Source organism: Caretta caretta, chromosome 4 (genome assembly GCF_965140235.1).
Source record: "Caretta caretta isolate rCarCar2 chromosome 4, rCarCar1.hap1, whole genome shotgun sequence".
NCBI lineage: Eukaryota > Metazoa > Chordata > Testudines > Cheloniidae > Caretta > Caretta caretta.
The window spans coordinates 26679666-26698088 of NC_134209.1; the positions used below are offsets into that span (position 1 = coordinate 26679666).

The window sequence follows — 18423 nt, forward strand, 5'->3', positions numbered from 1 at the left end:
GCAAGACTCAATGTGATGAACTGTTTTGGAAGGTCTACAGATTTGTTTTGCTGCCTAAAAAGGAGCTGAACTCTTTACACTTGCTAGTTCTGATTGCAAGTGATGAGCTCTTTGGAAAATCTGGCCCTATGAGCTCAGAACCTCTGATAATCTGGCCACTTATTTAGGTACCCAAATCTTACAATTTTAGCCATTATACTTCCAGGGATTTCTGACTGTCCACATTACTGCATCTGTTATACAAATGTAGCCTGCAGTGCAAGGTAGTATGCAGAGAGCAGTAATGTGGCATGCCCTGTCCCTGCACAGACATGCTTTTTTAGGTCCAAGAGCACTGCCATAGATACTAGCCAGCCTACCTCATTGCACAATCATTGAAAATACTGGCTGTCTCCTGTGTGGGTGTGCTGGGTGCGGAAGGCTTCTGGAGACCTCTCCAATTGTAGCATATCTCTGAAGGGCCAGCATCATAGGGCCTGAAATAGTTTTTGTTCTTCTTAGCTATTCCAATGAGTCTTTATTTATGACTCAGTAATGGACAATTTGAAGTATGAAGATTTGCCCTTGTTTTTAAAGAACAGTTGGCACTGAGATAAACTTCAGAACAGTGCAATTTATATCCTAGATGTCCAGGATCCACCTTTGTTCCTTCTGTGTTCCTTTATGTCCCTTCATTTGTTCTGTATGGATGTTTACATAAAAACAGGGTCTTTTCTTTTTAGCAGTTCACATATTTCTGCTGATGATTCTTCACATGAAGTCATAAAGCCTCTATATTCCTCACCTGAAATCCTAAATCCACAGCAATTAAAGAAGGGGTTATGATTTCAGATATGGGATAAAAGCAAAAGCATATTAATCCTTAAGGGACAAATGATCTTCATGGAGTAAGGGAAAGGACATGCAAAAAATGAAGTACATGTCTGGAGAACTGTTTCTAAATACTAGTGAATATTTGGAAACATTTCTGGTGAAATCAGCTACTTTTTAAACTGGGGAATATCCCATCTTTTGTCTGTTTGTCTTTCAAAATGTACTGTTTGTGCTTTAAACTACATTTGATTCTAAAATTATTGACTGAAGAGTTTTTGCTGATATAAACCAGAAGGGGGTAGTTTGGTATTCCTACCTGACAGAGAAAATGAAGCAGAGTAACCAGTTAGATTCTACTGGAAATGCCGATCGATTGATAGATTTTGTCAAGTTGGATTATTGTCCTTCATATACTTTATGTTGTATAAGGGACAAACCACACAAAATAACTTATTTCAGAGTAACAGCCGTGTTAGTCTGTATTCGCAAAAAGAAAAGGAGTACTTGTGGCACCTTAGAGACTAACCAATTTATTTGAGCATGAGCTTTCGTGAGCTACAGCTCACTTCATCGGGTGCATACTGTGGAAACTGCAGCAGACTTTATATACACACAGAGAATATGAAACAATACCTCCTCCCACCCTACTGTCCTGCTGGTAATAGCTTATCTAAAGTGATCATCAGGTTGGGCCATTTCCAGCACAAATCCAGGTTTTCTCACCCTCCACCCCCCCACACAAATTCACTCTCCTGCTGGTGATAGCCCATCCAAAGTGACAACTCTTTACACAAGATGCATGATAATCAAGTTGGGCCATTTCCTGCACAAATCCAGGTTCTCTCACCCCCTCACCCCCCTCCCAAAAACCACACACACAAACTCACTATCCTGCTGGTAATAGCTCATCCAAAGTGACCACTCTCCCTACAATGTGCATGATAATCAAGGTGGGCCACTTCCAGCACAAATCCAGGTTTTCTCACACACACCCCACCCCCATACACACACAAACTCACTCTCCTGCTGGTAATAGCTCATCCAAACTGACCACTCTCCAAGTTTAAATCCAAGTTAAACCAGAACATCTGGGGGGGGGTAGGAAAAAACAAGGGGAAGTAGGCTACCTTGCATAATGACTTAGCCACTCCCAGTCTCTATTTAAGCCTAAATTAATAGTATCCAATTTGCAAATGAATTCCAATTCAGCAGTTTCTCGCTGGAGTCTGGATTTGAAGTTTTTTTGTTTTAAGATAGTGACCTTCATGTCTGTGATTGCGTGACCAGAGAGTTGAAGTGTTCTCCGACTAGTTTATGAATGTTATAATTCTTGACATCTGATTTGTGTCCATTTATTCTTTTACGTAGAGACTGTCCAGTTTGACCAATGTAAATGGCAGAGGGGCATTGCTGGCACATGATGGCATATATCACATTGGTGGATGTGCAGGTGAACGAGCCTCTGATAGTGTGGCTGATGTTATTAGGCCCTGTGATGGCTGACAAAGGAGGTGCTGTTGTCATCATGAATAGGTCGGAATATGAACAAGAGGCTGCTCGGCAGCTCTCCAACACCACTTTCTACAAGCCATTACCCTCTGATCCCACTGAGACTTACCAAAAGTAACTACAGCATTTGCTCAAGAAACTTCCTGAAAAAGCACAAGATCAAATCCACACAGACACACCCCTGGAACCCCGACCTGGGATATTCTATCTACTACCCAAGATCCATAAACCTGGAAATCCTGGGCGCCCCATCATCTCAGGCATTGGCACCCTGACAGCAGGATTGTCTGGCTATGTAGACTCCCTCCTCAGGCCCTACGCTACCAGCACTCCCAGCTACCTTCGAGACACCACTGACTTCCTGAGTAAACTTCAATCCATCGGTGATCTTCCTGATAACACCATCCTGGCCACTATGGATGTAGAAGCCCTCTACACCAACATTCCACACAAAGATGGACTACAAGCCGTCAGGAACACTATCCCCGATAAGGTCACGGCTAACCTGGTGGCTGAACTTTGTGACTTTGTCCTTACCCATAACTATTTCACATTTGGGGACAATGTATACCTTCAGATCAGCGGCACTGCTATGGGTACCCGCATGGCCCCACAGTATGCCAACATTTTTATGGCTGATTTAGAACAACGCTTCCTCAGCTCTCGTCCCCTAAAGCCCCTACTCTACTTGTGCTATATTGATGACATCTTCATCATCTGGACCCATGGAAAAGAAGCCCTTGAGGAATTCCACCATGATTTCAACAATTTCCATCCCACCACCAACCTCAGCCTGGTCCAGTCCACACAAGAGATCCACTTCCTGGACACTACAGTGCTAATAAACAATGGCCACATAAACACCACCCTATACCGGAAACCTACTGACCGCTATTCCTACCTGCATGCCTCCAGCTTTCACCCTGACCACACCACACGATCCATCGTCTACAGCCAAGCTCTGCGATACAACCGCATTTGCTCCAACCCCTCAGACAGAGACAAACACCTACAAGATCTCTATCAAGCATTCTTACAACTACAATACCCACCTGAGGAAGTGAAGAAACAGATTAATAGAGCCAGAAGAATTCCCAGAAGTTACCTACTACAGGACAGGCCTAACAAAGAAAATAACAGAACGCCACTAGCCGTCACCTTCAGCCCCCAACTAAAACCCCTCCAACGCATTATTAAGGATCTACAACCTATCCTAAAGGATGACCCAACACTCTCACAAATCTTGGGAGACAGGCCAGTCCTTGCCTACAGACAGCCCCCCAACCTGAAGCAAATACTCACCAGCAACCACATACCACACAACAGAACCACTAACCCAGGAACTTATCCTTGCAACAAAGCCCGTTGCCAATTGTGCCCACATATCTATTCAGGGGACACCATCACAGGGCCTAATAACATCAGCCACACTATCAGAGGCTCGTTCACCTGCACATCCACCAATGTGATATATGCCATCATGTGCCAGCAATGCCCCTCTGCCATGTACATTGGTCAAACTGGACAGTCTCTACGTAAAAGAATAAATGGACACAAATCAGATGTCAAGAATTATAACATTCATAAACCAGTCGGAGAACACTTCAATCTCTCTGGTCACGCAATCACAGACATGAAGGTCACTATCTTAAAACAAAAAAACTCCGATGAAGTGAGCTGTAGCTCACGAAAGCTTATGCTCAAATAAATTGGTTAGTCTCTAAGGTGCCACAAGTACTCCTTTTCTTTTTACAAAATAACTTATGATGGTCACCAGTAAACATTGGTTTTTTTACTTGATAAAGGGAAAACAGGAAAGAATTTAGGCTCGGAGTTTCAAAGGGGCCTATCTGAGGAAAGAACCTAAATTCCACTGATTTACAATGAGAGTTACATGTCTAACTCCCTTAGGCCAAATTAAAGGCATCCAACATAAAGGCAAAACTTTAAACCCCTTTAGGAGACTTTGACAAATGCCATTCTACTGAAACAATTAGGGGGCCATGGTACTTCAGATCAATATTTTGATCTCAGAGCCCGTGCTCCATCCTGAGCAGGAACATCTACACTGCTATTTTTAGTAGCATAGTGCAAGCCCGAGTCTGTAGTCCCAGGCTCTGAGATTCACTACCGTGGGTTGATTTGTTTGGGGAGGGTTTGCAGTGTAGACGTACTCACAATGGCCACATTGTGGGAAGGAATTGAATGAAGTTGGTGCTGGATGATGGGAAGAATGGTAGAGGGTAGTTAAGAGAGACCAGATCTGTGAATTAATCTGGAACAAATCACTGAAAGGCAGGGACTGTTTATAACTCTGAGTTTGTACAATGGCTAGGACAGTGGGACCTTGTTCTCAGTTAGTCCTTAGGCACCATCAAAATGAATATAATTGATAATAACAGAACCATGGACTTTTTTTTATCTGGATCCTAAAAGGAGTTAGGGAGCCAGTGGCAAGGTTTGTAGATGGGGGAAATGTGGTCACACTCCTTTGCATGTGTGAAAACATGACTCATATGAGGCTTGTCTATGTTCACCTGATGTATTTTCAGAAGTATTTGTGTGGGTGTTTTCAAGTGCATTTGTGTATGATCAGGGTATGGTAATGTTTACATTTTCTTCTCTCTTCCCCCCAACCATATTTCTTTTCCAAAGTGTAACAAATGCAGGACTTTTCATAAATAAAGTTTGTAATGTTTTCAGTATAAATAACATTGATGTTTGTTTCATTAATGCTAGTCTTTGAATGTTCTGAAATGTTTTAACTCTCCCATAGTGGAGCACTGCACTGTGGTTTTCTCTTTCTTTGATGTTGGAATATTGCCAATCTTTGGAAGATTCGCTAAGGAAACAGACAAGATGCAAAGGGGAAACCCTTAGAACATTACAGATCTTGAGGGGACTTCCCATCCCCCTCCTCAGTCCTCATCAAGATGGGAGTTCGCCCTCCATTTTCACAGTGAAACCATTTGGTGGTACACAGTGCATGGCAGTTTTGATCATTAGTTGCCTGTGGAGGTAACTGTTTCTGGATTGCGAAGTGCTGAAATTTGGATTTGGAAATCTGGAACAGGTCTGAATGTTAATAGGCTGTGACACAACAGTACAGAGGGCCTTGGCTCTTGGCTCTCTTGGTATGCTTCAAAATAGAGCAGGGTTGCTCACCCTTGAAGAGCTGGATAGCCACTTCATCAAAGAAAATCACAGAGTCACAAATTAATTACTGTGTGGCATCAGGGAGCAAGCCACTCTCTGTGGTGTGTTCCCATCCACTCCCTGCTTTTCTGTCAGAAATCCAATCGGGTGTTAATATTGCTCTATTAGCACCTGTGGATTCCCTTCTCCAGCTATTACTTTGCAGCTGATGGGAGTCAATCAATGGCAGCATGGTTTCTGAATGAGTTCGTTCGGCTAAGGGTAAGGAAATCCAGCAAAGATGGCTATGTGAAGATCTGGGCCTCTGTAGATCACCTGAGATCCGCATGGATCACCCAGATCCGCTAGTTAAAGGGAGTCACCAACCCCATGTCCCTTCCGTGGACTGCAAAACCTGGCCTCTTCTGGAATTTTGTCTTTTGGAGTTTCCTACCCATCACACAGAAAAAATCATATAGGGCCCAGATCTGCTCTTAGTTACATGGGAGTTGCACCTATGTAACTGAGGGCAGAATTAAACCCAGGGGGTAGAATGTTACCCCCAACTTGTAATACTTTATAATGGTTCATTCTGCCTGAAAATTCAATTATAAATACACACTGTAACTGTCTGTGGATTTTCATTTCTCACCATATTTTAATTTTGAAACTAACCACCACCGAGTACAAAAAAAATCCATAAATTGCTTTACCACTGTAATAAATTCATAATTTAGAACTGCAAATTGACCATGATAATTTATTTAGAATTAAAGTAAAATTTTAAAAAAACTTTTCGCTCCTCTTGGAAACTTGGATATGAATGTAAATATTACAGTATTTCATACATAAGTCTCTGTGTTTCCTGATAAAGATGAGTTATAATGCTTTTTATCTCTGTTAGCTCTGCAGGACCAACACCGCTATGGGAGAGTTTGTTGGGCTCTAAACAGGCTCATTCATCATTAATAGAATTATCTAAGATGCAGCTGCAAAATCTTTATAATGGGTGATGAAGCCTGAAACAGAAATAACCCAGCATGACTTACAGATCCCAGCATGCATTTGCAGTACTGACATGTACAAAAATACATTGTCTTACTTGTAAACTAAATAAATGTGGTATGAAGTTACTGTTAGAGAGTAAACATGGTATTGCTGTGAAAATATGGAAGGTCAAAATGCTGAATTCTATACAACTGTACAGATGTGTTCCTTTACCTTGATTCCTGAGAGTAGTTGATATCTTAGGGAATATTGACATGAATGAGGGCTGCAGAATTGGGCTCTTACTTTGTGTAGTATGGAGGTTTAGTTAAATTTCCTTAGCTTTGTGAAGTTTAACGCTTTATCAAAAGTCTTCACAGGAAATGCTCCAAAGTTGACATGTTTTTCAGAAATACAAAACATACTGGTATTATGTGTATTTGGGGTTTTGGGGCATAATGGTTAGTACCATTACACAAGGCACTGTGAGACCTCATCTGGAATACTGTGTGCGATTCTGGTCTTCTGTGTTTAAGAAAGATGAATTCAAACTGGAACAGGTGCAGAGATGGGCTACTAGGATGATGAGAGGAATGGAAAACCTACCTTATGAGAGGAGACTCAAAGAGCTTGGCTTGTTTAACCTAACCAAAAGAAGGCTAATAGGAGATATGATTGCTCTCTATAAATACGTCAGAGGGATAAATACCAGGGAGGGAAAGGAGTTATTTAAGTTAAGCCCCAATGTGGACACCAAAACAAATGGATATACACTGTCCATTAACAATTAAGATATAAGTTATAGAGATAACTCATCTCTATCAGGAAACACAGAGACTTATGTATGAAATACTGTAATATTTACATTCATATCCAAGTTTCCAAGAGGAGCGAAAAGTTTTTTTAATTGTTAATTAACAATTAACAATTAATTAACAATTAAGGCTTGAAATTAGTCAAAGGTTTCTAATCATCAGAGGAGTGAAGTTCTGGCACCGCCTCCCAAGGGGAGCAGTGAGAGCAAAAAGCCTAACTTCTTTCAAGACGGAGCTTGCTAAGTTTATGGAGGGGATGGTATGATGAGACTGCCTACAATGGCATGTAGCTAATCTGCGACTGCTAGCAGCAAATATCTCCAGTGGTTGGTGATCGGATACTAGATGGGGAGGGCTCTGAGTTACTATAGAGAATTCTTTCCCAGGTGTCTGGCTCGTGGGTCGTGCCCACATGCTCAGGGACTATCTGATCTCCATATTTGGGGTCAGGAAGGAATTTTCCCCTGGGTTAGATTGACAGAGACCCTGAAGGGCTTTGCACCTTGCTCTGCAGCATAGGGCACAGGTCTCTTGCAGATTTAAACTAGTGTATGTTAAGATATAGATATTCAGGCCTGTCTGTAAAGGCCTACACTCTAAGAATTTAGGCATATTTTTATCACTTAGCTAGTTATAGAGGTATAAAAGAAAGAATCAAAATCACTGTCTCACTGTGACAGTCTGAAGCCCTGTTCTTAGGCTAAGATCTTTGGCTAAGCAGCAGAGGCAGCCATAAACTGGAAAGCGAATGGTCGCATCTTTACATTCCAAACTAGTCTCATTGAAATAAGCTGCTATTGGGCTGTTAGGAATACAGTCCTGTCCTGATAATGCCTATCACCTCCAGAGAAAGGGAAGTGTCTAGAAAATGTAAAAGGAAACTTAGTTTGATAGCATCCTGTCTGGTAAGAACTCACTTATCAATAGACACAGCTGGGAAACCCTATGTCTTTATAAATGTAGTTGTGAAATCCTCATTTCTGTGTTGTTCTATCATTGTAGTCCCCATTTCCCTATTGTTTGTCTGTATAATCTCTGTCTGGTTCTCTGATTCCATCTGGTTCTGTCTGCAGTATAATTAATTTTGCTGGGTGTAAACTAATTAAGGTGGTGGGATATAATTGGTTAAATAATCATGTTACAAAATGTTAGGATTGGTTAGTTAAATTTCAGTAAAATGATAGGTTATGGTATAGCTAAGCAGAACTCAAGTTTTACTATATAGTCTGCATTCAATCAGGAAGTAAGGGGGGGAATGGGAACAGGGAATGGGGGTGGGAAATTGGAATCATGTTTTGCTAAGGGGAGAATGGGAACAGGGAATGGGGGTGGGGAAATTGGAATCATGTTTTGCTAAGGAGGGGAATGGGAACAGGGACACAGGTAAGGCTCTGCGGTGTCAGAGCTGGGAAGGGGGACACTAAGGAAGGAAACCGGAATCATGCTTGCTGGAAGTTCACCCCAATAAACATCAAATTGTTTGCACCTTTGGACTTCGGGTATTGTTGCTCTCTGTTCATGCGAGAAGGACCAGGGAAGTAAGTGGGTGAAGGAATAAGCCCCCTAACAGTGTAAACTTGAAGGACTTAAAGGACAAAATTTAAGGACTTCAGTAACTCAGCCAGAGGTTAGGGGTCGATTACAGGAGTGGGTGGGCAAAATTCTGTGGCCTGACGTGTGCAGGAGGTCAGACGAGATGATCATGATGGTCCCTTCTGGCCTTAAAATCTATGAGTCTATAATAGCATAGGAGTATGGTAGTAGGAGTACGGTAAATGCAAATATACTGAATTTAAGTGTTAACTCAAAATATTGATCTGAAGTACCATGGCCCCCTAATTGTTTCAGTGGAATGCATTTGTCAAAGTCTCCAAAAGGGGTTTTAAGTTTTTCCTTTATGTTGGATGCCTTTAATTTGGCCTAAGGGAGTTAGACATATAACTCTCATTGTAAGTCAGTGGGATTTAGGCTCTTTCCTCAGATAGGCCCCTTTGAGAATCCTAGCCTAAATTCTTTCCTGTTTTTTCTTTATCAAGTAACTAGCCATTTAAAAAAATAAATAAGTAAATCATGCTAAGTCTGTCAGCCCATGTCCTGCACATGTAAGTCATAAAAGATGTGAATTTCAAATATCCTCTTTGTGTGACAGATCTAGGACCAAATGTGTGTGAGTCCATGGAAGAGACTTGATTCAGTGAACCAAAATTATAGGTTAGTTCTAGTTCTCCCTTTTTTATTCATGGCAAAGTTTTAATGTGGTCATGGTGCATAGTCCTGTGATTTACAATCAAATGGATTAACCACTGACTTATGCTTCACATAAGCATGATAAATCCACATGTATACCTTCCAGATGCAAGGCAAATGCACTGAGGCATCTTTAAAATGGATTAGTGAGACCATTTTCAAATACAAAATATTCACATGGGACAAAATCACATTGAAACAACATTTAAGCAGAAATTGCCTAGCTACAGCAAAGATATGCTTGACAAAGCCATATAACTATTTATAGCCAGATCTGTCAAATTTAGGATAAACTTTTTTTCCCTTCCAACCACATTTGCTGCAGGATTCTTCTGGTTAATTGTGGGCTGTTGAAACTTTACATGAAGACATCTGCACAGTGTCACACCCTGTAATTATATGGGAAGAGATCTCTCTCTTGTGAGTTTGTTGATAGTTGTGTTTGACTGGTATTCTTCTGAACATGATTAGGAGGGACGCATTGTTTTCACTAGGTTTGGATGGGAGGTTGACAGAACAAATCCACAGACTGAAAAAAAAAAGAAAAAGAAAAAACTTCAGAACTGTACAAAATTGTTTAAATTAATAGCTCTTCGCTTACCTTGAATCCTTCATAGATGAATTTGTGAAACCTTCCACACAGTTCAGATTCCTCGTTTGTAGAAACACTTATAAATTATTCCTAGCTCCTGTGCCCTAAACCTACTGCATTGCTACTGCAGGCTGCATCAATTGAACTACCAGTCTTACTGCAGTTAATGTAGCCCTTTTTACAAAACCCTCAGTGTCTTAGCTGTTGGTTCAATGTTCTGATGCTAGTTTATGGTTGACACTTTCAAAGGCTCCTTTCAACCTTAGGGAGAAGTGTTCACCCCAGTTCTGTCACAGTGGGAGCAGGACTTGAACAAATTACAATCTAAATTAAGATTTAACTGTGCTATGCTAGCCAGAAATGGTCAGAGCGGAAGAAGATATAGGACTGCCATTAAACCTGGGAATTTCCCACACAGCAAACAGGTGCATTGTCAATAAAAACCACAGGTGTAAAATCCACAGGCACTTGAAAATGGAATATTGCTGTGAGGTTCAGTGTCTGTGTTCATAATGCATTAACTTGAAAGTGCCCTTAGCATCTCTATTTTGGGCCTAATCCAAAATCCATTAAAGTTCATAGGAGTCTTTCTATTTACTTACATGGACTTTGGATCAAACCTTTAGACAATGGCATGTTAGTTTGGTTGATTGGTTTTGTGCTCTAAACATGAAGTATGTAATAAGTAGACTCACTGCCAGCCACAGGTTCAAACGCAGGCAGGGTTAACTCACCATTTCATTTTCCTGAGTTCCAAGCAATATGTTATGGGAGTCTTTTGGATAAGAGCTTAACAACCAAGATTCTGTCTACCCTCTGCGTTGGATATTAATCTCATTGCACTTGCTGCAAGAGTGTCCACATTGTTGTCCATGATTCTTTCCCATTCCCTATAGCATGCAGTGTACTGTTTGGTTACTGTCTTCCCGTCACAGAGGTGGCTGAATTTCAGTGGGGCTGTAAGAAATTTCTGTAGTGCTCTAGGATGAAAGATTCTATAAACATACATTTCAAGGTATTATTAACAGTGACAGCTACAAAGAAGTTCACTTTCCTGCAAGCTGCCTTTGTTTGGACATACCTAATCTTTATTAAACTGTTTCAGCCCATTTTTGGCAGTAATAGTTTAAGATAAAAAGTTAAACAGGGTGCTGTAGCCAGCTGAATGGCAGAAGAAATGTAGGTAGTAGAGTGTATTTACTTAGTGTAGGATTTGTCCTGGACCCCACAATTATCATTCCTCTAGGTGTTATAATTTATATTTATTATTAACAAGAAGCTGTAAATTTACAAATATATAGTACCACAATTCACTGGCCCAAAGAGTTTACAATTAAAGGACCCATTCTTGTATTGTGCAGACTTCTGCACATGTGCTTCATAATAGGTGACCAGGATCTAGGACAGCACAGCAGTTAAGACAAGAGAAAGAATAGTTCTTCTCTGAGTGATTGTACACATATGTGCACCCCATGCATAGTTGTCAGAGAAGTTTTTCTCTCAGCAGTACCCCTGGGGACAGCTCGAGCACTCTCTGCCATTGCATGCCACTGCATGCCAGTATAGCAGGGGGAACTGCCCCGACTCCCTCAGTTCCTTCTTTCCATCAGTAGCGGTTGTTGGAGAGGTTTCAGAGTAGCAGCCGTGTTAGTCTGTATTCACAAAAAGAAAAGGAGTACTTGTGGCACCTTAGAGACTAACCAATTTATTTGAGCATGAGCTTTCGTGAGCTACAGCTCACTTCATCGGATGCATTCAGTGGAAAATACAGTGGGGAGATTTATATACACACAGAACATGGAGAGCATCCAGACTTGTTGCAAGTTCTTCCCTCCCTCCTTGCATATAGCCCATTTTTCTTATAAGTTAGTGGTTAGTTAGCTAAAGTGAAGTGTAAATATGTGTTAATGTTAAGTTTCAGTTTTTAGGTCTTTAAAGTTGACCAAATTCAAATGTTGGGACCAGGACTGAAGCCATGCCTTGCTCTCTGGGATTTAAGTCCTGCTGGTCTTGTAGTAAGCTGATACCAGTCAGCGACGCACACCCCAGATGCCTATAATGCTTGAGGGAGTTCCACATTAGTGACAAGTGTCACAGCTGCAAGGCATTCAAGCCTCACCTTAAGAAGCATAGAGCAAACAGGCTCAAGTGTCTACTTATGGGGGCAGCACTTCCCCCACCAGCAGAGCCAACGCATTTGGAACAGACTTTGACTACTGAAGCTTTGGTATGTAGCGCCCCACCAGAGATGTCTATGGCACCTCACTCTCCATCAACGGTGCTGAAGAAGAAGGGAGACAGGCCTTCTAAAGACTGGGTACTCAAGGCAAGATCATTGATACAGAAGTCAGCTAAAAGCAAGGACTCTATGACAGATTCTGAGGAGAGGCGCTCCATAGAGCATTCCTCATCTAAAAAGAAAGGATCATCAACTGTGGAGCCTGTGCCAGATCTGTCAAGGCTGACCTCTGAAGTGTCCTTACAAAGTCACCAGGGTCAGGAATCTATACCAGTACCGACAACACTGGAGGCATATGCAGATGCAAGAGAACTGCTTAACCTCTCAGTATCAGTGTGCCCAATGGTGCAGGAAGGTTTCCAGTTGGTACTGATGTCTGCGGTTCCTACTCTGCCTCATCATGATTATGTGGTCTTGTTACTTCCCATGCTTTTGGTACCTCAGAAGCTGGTGCAATTAAGAGGCAATGATATCCCCAGTACCACCATCCCTGGGCTCTGGTTACCTATCTCTGGTTCCAATCAACAGGTGTGGTATTTTGTGTCCCAGCTTAGACAGGGTGTGTGTCCTTTGTCAGAGACTTGAAGGCCATAACTTACAACAATGGCCTCCTTTTAAGGGGCAATGGTCTGGACAAGGATGGGTCCGAGGCCCATGTCAACGGCTTTTCTGGACACTCTGGGGTGTTTCTCCTCCTCCTAGGACTTCCCTTAACTTCCCTCAGTTGGTTTCTTCGAGGGCACAGCAAGAGCATCGGCACTACAAGCAACATACTCTGGAGCCCAGTGCCAGGATCAGTGCCAGGTAACTAGAAGTCACTCGGGCAGTTCCCCCACTGCAAGATGTAGAGCAGGCTATACCTCAGCATCTTGGTGCATCCTCTTCCTCATCACCAGATGAGTATGTAGAGGCAATAAACAATTCACTGCCACCAGAGGACTACAGGGCTCACCAAGATCTTCTGAGAAGGGTGGCCTCTGTTCTGCACATTCAAGTGGAAGAGGTCCATGAGAAATCTCATAAGTTGGCAGACATTCTGGCTTTGGCAGCTCCCTCCAAAGTGGCTCTGCCAGTTAACAAAGCCATCCTGGAGCTAATTAAGGCACTTTGGAAGACCTCTTCTTCCCTCCCTCCCACAGCAAACTGGGAGGAGAGGAGGTACTCTGTCCCTTCTAAAGGATTTGAGCATCTGTATTCTCATCCTCCCCATGGCAACATAGTAGTAGCAGTAGTTGATGAGCAGGAGAAACGGGACCAGGCATCAATGCCTAAAGGAAGAGATTTAAAGAGACTAGACTTGTTTGAATGTTAACTTTATTCTACTGTGCCTGGGGTGCGCAGACACCGACCGTGCAATGAACAGGTGCAGCACATCTTGAAGAACAGTTACGCAAAAATAGGTAACCATTTTTTGGGGAAAAGGAACAATGTGGAGAGATGGTTGGAAATAAGGAGAAGGTAGGAAGTTTTATTGGAAGAATTGAGTGGTAGGGGGCGATTTGGTTTAAAACTATATCCTAAGTACGAGCTAAAGATAAACCACCATCAGTGAGTCAAGTCAACTTAAAACACAGGCCTGAATTCTCATTTACATTAAGGCCCTTTAATACCACTCAGGAAGCATAAAGGAGCCTTAAAGTGAGTGTAACTATAATTTATCCCCATTTTAAGGTACCTTAGCATTATTGGAGTGATGTAAAGGAGCCAGAGTGTAAATCAAAATCTAGCCCTCAGGTTCAAAATTTAAATTCAGGAGTTTAGCTGAACTTCTTCATGTGCTAAAAAGAAAATGTGTGTGTTTAATGTGCCCACTCCAACCTTTATGTAAGTGGCTTCCTGTCAGACTAGCTGGAAGAAAAGGAGTGTCGTCCCTTTAAGGGCTGTCTGACAGCAGCTGGAGAGAAGGGGGAAAGTTTACAGGGATGAACAGGAAGGGCAGGAAGCAATTGGGGCCAGGCCTGGACCAGATAAATGCATTGCTCTTCCTGCTGACAAGAAGAGTATGGGAGAGGTATTTATACCCCAGGCAGCCACAAAGAGGCTCTCTTTACCATGATCAGGCTGGTAGCACCCTCCCATGAACTTGGCCAAAGGACCGGTTCCCTTTGGACCTGCGGTGGGCATTGTGGTAGTTGCCCCTTTTCCCTGGGGTGGAGAGGGGGAGGCGGGAAGGAATTTTTTCCTCACCACCAGATTGGCCACAGTGGGGTGGGTTTCTTTGCCTTCCCCACAGTTGGTCTGGGACTTGGTTGAGGAGAGTAGGAGGGTTAGGTTATAATGTTGCAACTTAATATTTTTGGTGGATGTCTAGCGCAGGTACTTGCTATGGAAGGAATATGGTGATTGGATTAAATGAACTGGAAAAAAACTGGTAGGAAAGCGTCCCTTATGGGAGCTGAGGAAAGGGGTTTGGGGGCTCCTACGTCCAGATGAGTGGCGAGCCAACTGCTTCTCTCTGAGCTGTTTGTTGATGGATACACCAAGGTATTATAAGTTAATAAAGGCATGGCCTAATTAAACTACACCCATGGCCGCCTGTCTTTCTTCCAGCATGGACACACAAAATGTTGGACTCCAAATAGACCCACTCCTTTCCTAATCCTGTTGAAATGGAACAATGTATTACTAGTTGGTTAATAAATTATATGAAAATGTGAAAATTCTTCCTGGATTCTACAGCATAGCCTAATGTTAAGTACACATACATTGTGTACTGTATTTAATGTCAAGCTCTGAAGTTGCCAAGCAACATGTGTGACTGCTTCAATAAACATTATAAAAAAAGAATGGACATTACTAGCTTAGTTAAATGGGTAATGGATGAAGTGCAATACAGTCAAATCTGTTCAAATATACTTTGCAAAGTACCAGGAAGGAATATTCTTTAGAGAGGTGGGTTGTTTTGAAAGTTCAGTCATAAAAGAAAAAGAGGGAAAGAGCCACTAAGCTTTTAAACCTTTCGTTCCCTTTTGAAAAGCTGCATGATTGTGAAAGGCCACTGCAGGTGGATGTGTAGGATTGGATTTTTGAAAGTCCTCAGCATTGATCTCATTCAGCTTCTATTGACTTAAGTGGGGGCAAACTTAGGCCCAACACTGAGTACCTTTGAAAATCTGATCCGATAGATGTATCTGAAACTCAGCTTTTTAGTTAAGGTTTCAAAATCAACTAACATGTTGACTTGTTTGCTTAATAACAAGAAAGGGTGAAACAGTTTGTATGACGTAAAAACTCTCCTGAAACCTCCCAAAAATTCAAACCAAGCCAAACCTTTTTTGAGGTTTGGAAATTTTCATGAACTCTTTTTCTTATTATTTTTTATTTTTGTGAAGCTCTTCCCCCGCCCCCCAATAGAACCAAGGGTATGGGTAAAGAACTGCAGTTGTAGGTGCTTTTCCTTCTCTTAACTTGGAACTATTTGAGGTTTGCCTGTTTCCACCTGCTACTGACTTACACGGTGATCCTCTCAGGTCTCACAATCTAAGCAGAGTTGGGTTGGGTACGTGCTTGTATGGATGACCTCCAGGAGACCCACAGTGCCCAGATTATGTCTGTTGCCATGGTATCCAAGCGCAACACCTATCAGCTTGTCTTGAACTCTCCCTTGATCTCATCTCTCCACAGCACCAAGATTGTTTTACCTTTGTCTTCTCTTCCTTTTCCTCTTTTCCCTTATTACTTTGTTCTTATGTGTCTCTAACTTCATCAGAAGCTGCTCACGACAAGTTGATATTGGAATTTTGTAGTAAAAAGGGGTCTTGTATCTTGAGCTGGACATGGTCGGATCTGAGCTTAGTCTGATCTCTTCTGATAAGGAGATCCACAGCCTGCATCACACCATGGAGAGCACCTTCCACCTGAAAATCTAAACCTCTAGTGTAGCTGCCTTCAAGGGTTAGTGATGGGGTTGCAGAAAAGCAGATCTTAACTCATCTAAATCAGGACCAGGCTTCTGAAATTGTTTCCAGAAGGAGCAGGGAACCCCTGAAGCACTGTGAGCACCAGAATGATAAGCTTACATCTGTCTTTGCTGCTTAAAAGGCAGGCTGCTGCATGTAGTACAGATTGTTTCTCTGTGGCACTCACTTTCATCCACAGCTAGAGTAAATTGAATAGTCTAATCCAGTGGTCCCCAACCTTTCTGTGGGAATAGCATATTCCTATTCCCAGAAGACTGTGGCGGGCACCAGACACCTCGGTGCCGAAATGCGCCCGCGGGCACCATGTTGGGGACCCCTGGTGTAATCTGAAGCAATGAAGGCATGGATCACAGTGGGAAGGTTCTTTATAGAAGAGCAGTCTCCTATCCAATTGGAGGTGGAAGAATGCAGCTCTTACCACTGTTATAATCTCTGTATCCAAGGAAAGGGAAAAGTCCAATATAACCCAGGAGCTGTGATCCACTGTAATAATTGGAGCTGTAGGTTGTCAACTCATGGTGTTCTTCTAGGCATTGTGCAATATCTTCGTGACTGCAAAGGTTACATCTACTGAGAATGAGATACCACTGAGTCTTGTATGCATTGTGGTGACAGTGGATTTCATGTATTGCGAGTGGTCTTGTGTATTGTTAAAGGGGTAAGAGAATCCAATCTTGCAGGACTCTACATATGAGGTATCCTGGTGAAGGGGAGGAGGTGCCCATCTTGATTTGTCTGAGAGGAATGAGTGGATCCCTCATAGTTCTTCTTCTGCTAGATCTTATATGCATAATCGCAACAGCTCTGGTCAGTGGTGTCCAAGGCCACTGACAGATCAAGCAGTGTAAGCATAGAGAGCTGTCTTCTTTATTTAATTTCCAAAGAAGTTTCTGTCAGCCCACATATTTGATCTTCAGTCAGTTGCAGCTTACCTCCTTCCTTATTCTATGGTGACTGCATCCACGTGCCCTATTCATAGGGCCAATATACCTTTTCGGGAATATCTTAAAGTGACCTTTCCTACAGCGGAAAAGCAAAGCAGTGGTGCTGTCTCAGAGTGTGATAGGGCTAGGATCAGAGGTGTGATCTCAGTCACTTTTATTACATAGTAGATGGACCACGATTTTTAAGAGAAGCTTTTAGAGATATCTGGGTTGTTAAATTTGAATTATTTGTCTAGTCCCAAAACCATGCGTGGGCCCCTTAACTCCATTTTATAATATCCAAACAAAACAGTCACAAAGGATCCAGTAATATACATCAATATTATATTGCTAAGAAAATTCTGAGTTTATTCTTGGGTCACTGGAAGATCGGGCTGAATAGAAAAAGATTTTAAATTTAAGCAGGTGTTTGCTAATTTTTTTCATCTAATTATAAGTAAGAGATTTTTTTCCCCAAAAAAACTAAAGTGCAAAATCATGCAAATTAATCCTTTACTATTTTTACAGTAATTTCCCCCTGCTGGAAAACAAATTATATAAACAGACTTCTAAAAAGAAAACCCCCTCAGAACTAGGCAGAGGAAGCATTCTTTTGGTAGAACTTAAAATAAAAAAGCAGCACACCTGCCTACATCTGGTTTCCCTACTACGTATCTCACACAGGCCCTGTTATGTGAAGTTGCTTCCAAGTCAAACAAGTAGCAATTTTTAAGTAGCACCTAAAGAGGAACTAAGGCAGGCCTTGCCAGCAAAACCCCAGACCCTAAAAGTTCCTGCTGTACAGGCTTTATTTTCATTTCCCTGACCCATTTGCACAGAGTTGTTACTGATGGCCTGGCCTGCCTCCCTGTACACAGAAAACCAATAATAAACAGTCGCCAGCTGACACCCCTAGACACCTGCAGAAAACTTTACAGTGCATGATTGTTCATCCTGGAGGAAACAGTTTAACTGAGGCTTGGTGGGTAGGCTTCCAGTGGCTTGGTATTCACTCACACATGCACATTATTTGATCTCTGCAAGAACAGTTCTGGGGCCCTCGAAGGTTGTCTAACCAATTAATAGAAAAGAATCCCTTTTGAAAAAAGGACGAGGAAGAAAAAGAATGACTAATGTGAAAACAGCCCCCTTTCTGCACTCACCCTGTTGTCTCTGAAGCGCTCTCCTCAATGGAAAACTAATTTGCACAACGTTTGGGCAGGCTTTGAGCAGCTCCTTTCAC

At 42.1% G+C, this 18423-nt stretch overlaps 1 protein-coding gene across 1 annotated transcript in view; it reads left to right on the forward strand.

Annotated features, from left to right (window-relative positions):
- The window catches only part of CFAP299 (cilia and flagella associated protein 299), a 391971-nt gene that overhangs the window by 309220 nt on the left and 64328 nt on the right, over nt 1–18423 (forward strand). The gene's annotated exons all lie outside the window — the stretch shown is intronic.